Below are 10336 nucleotides of genomic sequence, written 5' to 3'. Positions count from 1 at the left end.
GATCCCACTCCAGACCCAACAACACCCCCGCATCACAGTCCATTCCAGGGATCATGGTCCAGGCCCAACAACACCCCCACATCACAGTCCATTCCAGGGATCATGCTCCAGACCCAACAACACCCCCACATCACAGTCCATTCCAGGCATCCTGCTCCAGACCCAAAAACATCCCTGCATCACAGTCTATTCCTGCTCCTTGAATGCTGCCTGACCTGCTGCGCTTTTCCAGCAACACATTTTTCCACTCTGTGTGCAGGCCTGGTCTGCACACTGGCCAAAGAGCTGATTGCACGCATCAGGTGAAAGGGGTTGCCCTTGGACATCAGCATCTACATCAGTGTGGCATCAAGGAGCCCCATTTCATCAAAATGAAAACCAGGTCAAGTGAAGAAATGTCTTGTGTTGACCATGTTCTGATCCTTTCACAATCATCACCCAATGCTCCATCATAGATATTGACCATTTGGTACATTGATGCCTCACCAGGGCTCAGCTTGACATCATCCTTGTATAGCCTGGCCCTGATGCTTTATGTTGTCACGAGGTCACTTTGTGAAACACCCTGTTTTCAACATTGAAGGCGATACAGAAGTGCAAATTATTGTTGGTAAACCAGTACAAATTAACTCTCTTCAAGTGTGAATGACCACCTATACTTTGAGATGAATATTGCCAAAAAACCTGTACCACAAGTGCCCAGCTCTGGCGTGTGGCATTATCATGGTGCTGAAAATTTGTGAAAACTTTGCAATGAGTGCCACGATTGATTGACACTTTTGCATTAATGACCGCAACTCTACATCCCATTGAAAACCATTAGCAATCAAGGTCAAATTCTCCGAGTGGAGGTGACTGCAAGCGCTTTCAATAATTTCACAAAACGCTGGAGGCGCTCAATCAGTCAATCCGTCAGCCGGTTGCTTTAGGCTAACGTTTTCGCTGACGTTTTAACCTTCTCACTGAACCCACTTGGAATCTTTAAGCCTCAATTAAGTAATAAAGATTTCTTTTTATGAAACCAGATTTAAGGTTGATTGAGCTTTTCATGCTAAGCATGGATTGCACACAGTAAAAAAAAATGAGACAACTCACAGGCAATTTGACAGGTAATTCTATGCATGCGGCTCCCTCACTAATGTTGCACTTTTTCTAGTTATACAATGTTTTCATTATAAACCCATCGATTAAATTAAACCTGACCTGTACCTATCAGATTGGAGACACTGCCCTGAAATATAAACCTGACTATTAGATTGTGGAAAATGATGTATTATTCATCACAACAATTAGTAAGGCTAACTCCCAGAAGAGCTCAGAGAGGACAGAGAGATATAAATGGGACTAATTTCAGAAGAAATTCAGGAGCTGTCCAGAAGTTTGTGTGTAACTCACAAGGGCAGCATTACAAACTGACTGTTGCTTTTCAACATTGAAACAAGTGACTACATTTCAACTATGAATCATTGGTGCCCTAGGGTTGTGAAGGGCGCTATAAAAATGCAACTCCTTTCCTTTCATTCTTTGCTCTGCCATTGGATCCCACCTTCCTTGTCATTAAGCACTTGCCTCTAGAGTGTGTCCTTGTTTCATCACCTCACTGCATCCTTCCCTGCTTCTAAATCGCTCCATCCCCTGATTCCACCCATGGTCACACAGAACGAAACGATAATGTTCGGGACCTCCATTACCACCCCCTCCACCCCCCTCCCCCCACCAAACCCCAACACCCCCCCCCCCACCCCCATCTAGTTAAATCGCAGTTTCCTTCCCCACTCATCAGTAAGGGGAGGAATGACAAAACATGATTATCACATTCCTTCGCTCCTCTGTTGGCTGCTCTCCTACTGCCATCCAGCTGGAGTAACACCCGCCCGTTGAACATATTGCTGGATGCTTCATCAGGGACCCAACAGCAACATGCTACAGCACATCACCCACCTGAGCTGACTGGAAAACAATGTTGTTATCCAAATGAACCTCCCTTGACTGTCAATCAGTCAAGTCCCCACAATCCCCACACCCCAACTCCAACAATTTTTGACAAATGGGCAGGCATATTCAAAGCAAATGAAGAAAATCATTTCTAATGACCCCACAGTCATCTTCCCAATCTCCTCATGTCAAACCTGCAACAGTCTAATTGCTAAATCCTGGAGTGTTTGCAACACTGAGTATGATCAACGATTCCAATTGAACAATATATTTCCAACTTTGTGATTGATCAGCAGCTTTCAGTAAGATAGCTGCTACTGACTGTTTAGCACAAAATTCACACTGCGCCACAATTACATTTAAAATCTACCTCACACAACAATCTGCTCATCAATGCTGTGTAGTATTTCCTGCTACACTGGGATGGAGATGAACTGTAACACTTGAACATATTTCCTAAGCTTGTTTGTATGTCCCTTCTCCCCAGACCTCTGTTGTCACCTTCCTGTTTTCACCACTGAAAAGTCACTCTCTATCTCCTGCAATGGTAAAACTGCAGTAGAAAGGAAAGATAGTTCAAGGAAAGTAGTCGTTGTACCTGAAACGTAGCCCCTTCTGAGGAAATCCAAAGAAAATACAGGCGAAAGTGATAGGAATATTGTCGCCTGTCAGCTTAAATACAAGGAAAGCCTGTTGGCCAATAGCAGTGATAAGCCCTGTTTATTATCAACTCTGTTGGCTGCCTGTGCAGGAATGAGTAACTTCTTTTGGCATTCCAAATCCTTCTTAACCCTGACGTCTTGGTTTTGAACATTAGGTCATAGAGTCATAGAGATGTACAGCACAGAAACAGAACCTTCAGTCCAACCTGTCCATGCTGACCAGATATCCTAAATTAATCTAGTCCCATTTGCCAGCATTTGGCCCATCTCCCTCTAAACCTTCCTATTCATATACTTATTCAGATGCCTTGTAAATGTTGTAATTGTACCATCCTCTGCCAGCTCATTCCATACACACACCACCCTCTGTGTGAAAAAGTTGCCCTTTAGGTCCCTTTTAAATCTTTCCCCTCTCGCTTTAAACCAATGCCCTCTAGTTTTGGATTCCGCTACCAGAGAAAAAAAGACCTTGGCTGTTCATCCTATCCATGCCCCTTGTGATTTTATAAACCTCTATAAGGTCACCCTTCAGCCTCCAATGTTCCAGGGAAAATAGCCAAATGGAGACTTACCATTATATAAAATTTAATGTAAACCGATGTCCCATCTGTCTGCTCAGGAGGATGTGAAAGATCTTGTGCCACTATTTTGAAGAAAGGCAAGTGATATTTCCCCTGTTTCCTGGCCAATATAGATCTCTCAATCAGCATCGCAAGATGATCTGGTCACTGTCATGTACAATGGTTGCCATTGTGTTGCCGGCATTGGAAGTGACTGCACTTCAAAAGGTAAGAACTGTGGATGACCAAACTCAGAAACAAACATAAAAACTGGTGGAGAAACTCAACGGGTCTGGCAGCATCTATGGAGAGAGAGAGAGAGACAGTGCTTAAGTTTGAAGTCCAGAATGAATCTCCCTTCAGTTCTGAAGAATAGTCATATCGGACTCAAAATGTTCACCCTTTCTCTTTCAACTAATACTGCCAGACACCTTGTGTTTCTTCAGAATTCTCTGCATGTGCTTTACACTTCAAGATATATTACATTGGCTGAAGAGGCAATTGCCTAGTGGTATTATCGCTGAACTATTAATCCAGGGACCTGGGTTCAAATCCTGCCATGGTTGATGGTGGAATTTGAATTCAATAAAAAATATCTGGAATTAAGAGTTGATTGATGACCATGAAATGATTCTTGGAAAAACCCATCTGGGGTTTTTGTGTTAGGAAACTGTCATCCTTATCTGGTCTGGACTACATGTGACTTCAGACCCACAGCAATATGGTTGATGCTTACTGGCCCTCTGGGTAATTAGAAATGGGCAATAAATGCTGGCCTGGCTAGCGATGCCCTCATCCCATGAATGAATTGAAAAAAAGATGTCTCAAAGCACTTGGTTTACCATCTCACCCCAACAATGGCACCTCTGACAGTGTAGCACTCCCTTAGCACTACTCTTGGAAAAAAAAGTGACAGACAGGAAACAAGTTTTAGGAATAAATGGGTCTTTTTCTGCGTGGCACACAATGATTAGCAAGGGATCAGTGTTTAAATCCCAGCTATTCACAAGATATATTAGATGAGGGAACTAAACATAATGTTTCTAAATTTTCAGTAGACACAAAGTTAGGTGGGATGGTGAGCTGTGAGGAGCATGCAGAGATGCTTCACTTTGCTTTGGATGAGTTCAGTGAGTGGGCAAATGCATGCCAGATGAGGATAAATATGTGGATAAACTGAGAAAGGTGGACATGCAACGAGATCTGGGTGCTCCTGATGCAACTCTATAGAACTTTAGTTAGACCACATTTGGAATACTGGAGACCATTCTGGTCACCACACTACCAGAAGAATGTGGAGGCTTCGGAGAGGGTACAGAAACAGTTTGCCAGGATGGTGCCTGGATTGGAGGGTATTAGTTGTGAGGAGAGACTGGACAAATTTTTCATTTCAATATCAAAGGATTAGCATTACAATCAGACTTAACTTTTCTGGTCATGTGTACTCATGTACAGGACAACTGGAATGTGATAAAAGTTCAACATTGCAGCCACCCCCGTGGGGAACACAGTCTCACCTTCCCCATAGGGAACACAGTCTCACCTTCCCCATAGGGAACACAGTCTCACCTCGTCCCCGTGGGGAACACAGTCTCACCTCCCCCCACCAGGAACAGTCTTACCTTCCCCCTGTGGGGAACACAGTCTCACCTCCCCCCCGTGGGGAACACAGTCTCACCTCCCCACACCGGGAACACAGTCTCACCTATCCCCACCAGGAACACAGTCTCATCTCCCTCCATGGGGAACACAGTCTCACCTATCCCCACCAGGAACACAGTCTCACCTTGCCCTCGTGGGGAACACAGTCTCACCTTCCCCCTGTGGGGAACACGGTCTCACCTTCCCCCCTCGTGGGGAACACAGTCTCACCTCCCCCCATGGGGAAACATAGTCTCACCTCCCCCCGTGGGGATCACAGTCTCACTTCCCTCCACCACCAGGAATACAACCTTATCCCACATTGCCACGACTGGGAACAAACGTTGCCTCCGATACCCTGGACACCTTGATGCTATCTGAGCTCACCACAGAAGGTAGGTAAGGTTAACAGTTTTTTTAACAATCAGAAAATATAGAAAAAAAATGTAAAAGTGGATGGATGTGGTGATGTCCATACTCAGGGATGAGTGGCAACCTGATAGGAGTTTGCAACTTATTAATAGAATAGACAGTCAGAGTCTTTTTTCCCAGGGTAGAAATGTCAATTACTAGGGACATTAAAGTAAAAGTTTAAAGGCGATGTGACAGACACATTTTTTACACAGAGAGTGGAAAGTGCTTGGAATGTACTGCCAGAGATGGTGGTAGAAACAGATATTGAATTGAATTGAATTGAATTTATTGTTACGTGTACCGAGGCACAGTGAAAAGCTTTGTCTTGTGAGCAATCCAGGCAGATCACAGAGTTAAATAGCATAAATAAGTAAATAATAGGTAAGCAGCAGCAAAAACAAAAACACAGATACAGAAACCGGCTGGTGCGTGTTCAGGCTTCTGTACCTTCTTCCTGGTGGTAGGGGTTGTAGAAAAATATTGTCAGGGTGGGATGGATCTTTGAGAATGCTGGCGACCTTTCCTTGATAGTGGGCCTGGTAGATGGATTCCATAGATGGGAGGTTGGCCTTTGTGATTGTCTGGGCCGAGTTCACCACTCTGTGTAACCGTCTCCGATCTTGAATGGTACAGTTGCCACACCAGGTAGTGATACATCCGGACAGAATGCTCTCGATGGCACACCTATAAAAGTTGGCAAGGGTATTCAATGTCATGCCAAATTTAAATCAGCCGCCTGAGGAAGATGAGACGTTGTTGGGCCTTTGTAACCAATGCGTCCACATGAAGAATCCAAGAAAGCTTGTTGTGGATGACCACTCCCAGGAGCTTGACACTTTCCACTTGTTCCACTTCTGTGATACAATAGTAACTATGAAGAGACATCTTGACATAAAGAAGCAGGGATATGGACCATGTAAAGGCAAAAGTCTTTTAGATTAGAAGAGCATCATGGGGTGCGCAGAAGGGCCTCTACCTGTGCTGTTCTTTATTCTTTCTTTTGTTCCTGTACACCAGTCACTGAAAGTAAGCAGCAGGTACAGCAGGAGGTGAAGAAGGTAATTAGTATGTCAGCGTTCATAGCAAGATGATGTTAATACAGGAGCAGGGATATCTCACTGCAAATACACAGGGCCTTAGTGATACCATGCCTGGAATAGTGTGTGCAGTTTTGGTCTCCTTTTCTGAGGAAGGATTTTCTGGCAATGGAGAGACTGCAGCAATGGTTTACCTGACTGACCCCTGTGATGCCAGGACTGATGTATGAAGAGAGACTGGAGATCAGTTAGGACAATGTTGAGAGTGTGGTGCTGGAAAAACACAGCAGGTCAGGCAGCATCCGAGGAGCAGGAGAATCACCTTTTCGGGTGAGAGTCCTTCATCGGAGCTTTCCTGATTTTCCTGCTCCTCGGATGCTGCCTGACCGGCTGTGCCGTTCTAGCACCACACTCTCGACTCAGATCTCCAGCATCTGCAGTCCTCACTTTCTCTCACTTAGGACAATGTTCACTGGATTTAGAAGAATGATTGGTGGTGGTGGTGGTGGTGGTGGGGGGGGAGAGAATCTCATAGAAACCTTGAGAAATTTAACAAGACCACGCATGGTAAAAGCAGAAAGGATATTCCCAATGGCCAGGAATTCCAGAGCCAAGGATCACTATCTGAGGATATGGGCTAGGCCATTTAGGGCTAGAATGAAGAGAAATTTCTTCACCCAGAGAGGGGCAAGCCTGTGGAAGCAGTTGAGGCCAAAACATTGAATGTTTTCAAGAAGGAGATAGATTTAGTTCTTAGGGCTAAAGGGATGGGAGAAAGATTGAGCAAGTTCTGGGCTGTTTGCTCAGCCATGATATTGTATGACGGAGGAGGTTTGAAGGGCAGAATGGCCTACTCCTGCTCTTACTTTTTAAGCTTCTATGCTTTATTCTGGGAGTATCAGCCTAGAATGCAGACTCAAGATTAAAACCTAGCAGACACTGGAGTTCATGATCTTCTAGGAGAAAGTGAGGAATGCAGATGCTGGAGATCAGAGCTGAAAATGTGCTGCCGGAAAAGTGCAGCAGGTCAGGCAGCATCCAAGGAGCAGGAGAATCGACGTTTCGGGCATAAGCCCTTCTTCAGGAATGAGGAAAGTGTGTCCAGCAGGCTAAGATAAAAGGTAGGGAGGAGGGACTTGGGGAAGGGGCATTGGAAATACGATAGGTGGAAGGAGGTTAAGGTGAGGGTGATAAGGTGAGGGTGATAGGCCGGAGTGGGGGTAGGGGCGGAGAGGTCGGGAAGAAGATTGCAGGTTAGGAAGGTGGTGCTGAGTTCGAGGGTTGGGACTGAGACAAGGTGGAGGGAGGGGAAATGAGGAAACTGGAGAAATCTGAGTTCATCCCTGCCTGACCTGCTGCGCTTTTCCAGCAACACATTTTCAGTTCATGATCTTCTAACTGACTAATAATCCAAAAAACTGAAATGTACCATCAAATCACATCCGGACACTAGACTTCAGGCAGTGCAGGAAACCCGACTGGCTTTAATGGCTGGAATTTACAAGATGTTTTACACCCACAGTCAGCATCCTCTTCCCCGATGATGACAGCGTCAGTCAGGAGCCCACCATGAAAAGGCTTGTGGTCCCAACAGCCATCCATTGCTCAGTGTAGTATGAATCGGCTCAGGACAAGAGTTTCTTCTCCCCTTGTTGCGGGGGGAGATCTCACCTCAAAGGCTGTCAGTCAATGACTGGCATTCCAGCAGCGCCAGGTTCGAGTGGTGGCTGCTGCTGGAAATGAAGGCCAGGCCCTGATGGAGAGATGCTGGTGTTAAATCCAGGGCATTACCAGTGCCAGGCTGAGAGTGGCATGGGTTTAGAGGGATGTGGTGCTGGGTGTTAGTGGTTAGGCAGCGGAGATTTAAAGGGAGAGTTATTATCTCAAGGTAAGTCTCGAAAGTGATTGGGGTTACTCAATGACAGAAGGCGAAGGCTTAGTGGCTTTTGGCTGGGCTGTTAATCCAGAGACCCAGGTAATGTTCTGGGGATCTGGGTTCAAATCCTGCCATGGCAGATGGTGGATTTTGAATTCAATAAACTTCTGGAACAAAGATTCTAATCATGACTGTTTCTGATTATCAGGAAAACCTGTGTTTCATGAATGTCCTTCCCCTTTAGGGAAGAAAATGGCAATCCTTATCTGATCTGGCCTATATGTGACTCCAGACCCACATGTGGTTAATTCTTAACTGCCCTCTGGGCAATTAAGGTTACGCAATAAATGCCAGTGACAATCTCATCCGCAGAATGTTCAGAGATTGTTTCCTCTCTACTTGTCAGCATGCTGAGGTTAAGCTAGTCTTTTACCACCTCACAAGCACAAGGTGTCTCTCTGCTATTGCTCACCACCACCTGCTAGGCATGGGTGCCCCCACCGTGGGTAAAATATTCTCAAGAGTGAGATGAGGCACTTAACTGGCTTTAAGATGACACAAGACTACTATCCAACTGCTGGAAAGTGAGATTATAATGGTTAACCTAGAACAGGTCCAATGGGCTGAAGGTCTTCTTTCTGTGCTGCAGACCTCTGTGACTCCACGACAGGCTGAGGATGGGATGGGAGTTGGAGGTGCTTACCAATGCCTATAGCAAAGTAGGAGGCAATGCCAGGGGAGGGTGGGTAGCCAGCCCTGTCCAATGAATCAATGGCACCAGCTGAAGTCACCTGTGGAAGTAAATGGAAACTCATTATCTCAACCTGTGCTGAAGACTGACACTAATATGGGACAGACCAATTATCATATTTCTATGAGCGTATGTCCCTCTAATCAGCTGTTATCCGGATAAAGTGACTAAGGGAACAAATAGAAAGGAAAGACATAACTAACACAAAGTACTACTTCGATCAGCAAAAAGACCAAGGCCCAGTCAGGGAGGAGTGGGAACGTAAAAGAACAAAGAATGTATAAACAATGAATGGTAGGTCCCTGGGGAATACTGAAGAGCAACAGGACCTTGGTGTACAAGTCCATAAAAAAGGCATACAGAATACCTTCACTCATTTGCAGCAAGGAAGGCGTGTGACAACTTTATTAAACATTAGTTAGGCTGGAGATAGAATACTGTGCCCAGTTTGGTCACCGCACTATTGGAAGGATGGAATAGATGAAAGGCCAGAATAGGATGAGTGCAGAGATCTGGGACAACCATGGGTTTGACAGAGATTAAAGAGAAAAGGAGGTGGCAAGGGCATGGAAGGATCTGAAAACAAGGATCAAAACTTAAGACAAATGCAGACCACTATGACTTTATGAGAAGTATTTTGAAATTCTATAGCATACAAGGCTACAGGCCAAGTGCTGGAAAATTGAATTAGAATAGATACTTACTTGATAACTAGTGCTGACAGAATGCGTTGAATGTCCTTTATCCATGCTATTAAAAAACTCTATGCCTTTTTACCAAAATCAAATGGCTGCTTGACTAGGAGCCACTATAGCTCAAGGCTGATAGGGAAGACAGATTTACAATGAGCTATGACCAAAGCAGCAGTTTGAATGATCTCAAGTCAAGATGGTTTGAATGTGTAAGACTGTTCTGAGGAAGGGTCACTCAACCCGAAACATTAACTCTGGTTCCCTCCACAGATGCTGCCAGAACCTGCTGAGCTTTTCCAGCAATCTTTATTTCTGTTTCTGATTGACAGCATTCACAGTTCTTTCCATTTTTATTTAATCAACAGTGCATTGGGATAGTCGAGTCTCAAAGTAATGAAGATTTGGAGATGCTAGTGTTGGACTGGGGTGTACAAAGTTAAAAATCACACAACACCAGGTTATAGTCCAACAGGTTTAATTGGAAGCACACTAGCTTTCGGAGCGACGCTCCTTCATCAGGTGATAATGGAGGGCTTGATCGTAGTTTAACAGACAATCAATTTTTCAATTTATAATTTCAGTTACATCACACTGTAAATTTTTGCTATAAATTCTGTGTGTTAGGATTGAGCCCTCCACTACCACCTGATGAAGGAGCGTCCCTCCAAAAGCTAGTGTGCTTCCAAAGTAACGAAGGCATGGATGTGAGTTCCAGCAATAATTTGTCATATCCCCACAGATCTTCTCTCTCATTGGAAAGAGGAGATG

General features: G+C 44.8%; 1 protein-coding gene across 2 annotated transcripts in view; it reads right to left on the bottom strand.

Moving 5' to 3' along the window:
- Positions 1-2612, bottom strand: part of slc4a11 (solute carrier family 4 member 11) — a 250006-nt gene extending 247394 nt beyond the window's left edge. Inside the window, exon 1 of one of the 2 annotated variants that reach the window (XM_043696718.1) lies at positions 2534-2612. The gene's annotated coding sequence lies outside the window, so the exon portion shown is untranslated. The remainder of the gene's footprint in view (positions 1-2533) is intronic. The other variant, XM_043696837.1, reaches the window with a different exon arrangement.
- Between the last annotated feature and the right edge of the window lie 7724 nt (positions 2613-10336).

The sequence above is a fragment of the Chiloscyllium plagiosum genome, chromosome 1 (assembly GCF_004010195.1).
Source record: "Chiloscyllium plagiosum isolate BGI_BamShark_2017 chromosome 1, ASM401019v2, whole genome shotgun sequence".
Lineage (NCBI taxonomy): Eukaryota > Metazoa > Chordata > Chondrichthyes > Orectolobiformes > Hemiscylliidae > Chiloscyllium > Chiloscyllium plagiosum.
This window is presented reverse-complemented; position numbering and strand designations above follow the sequence as displayed.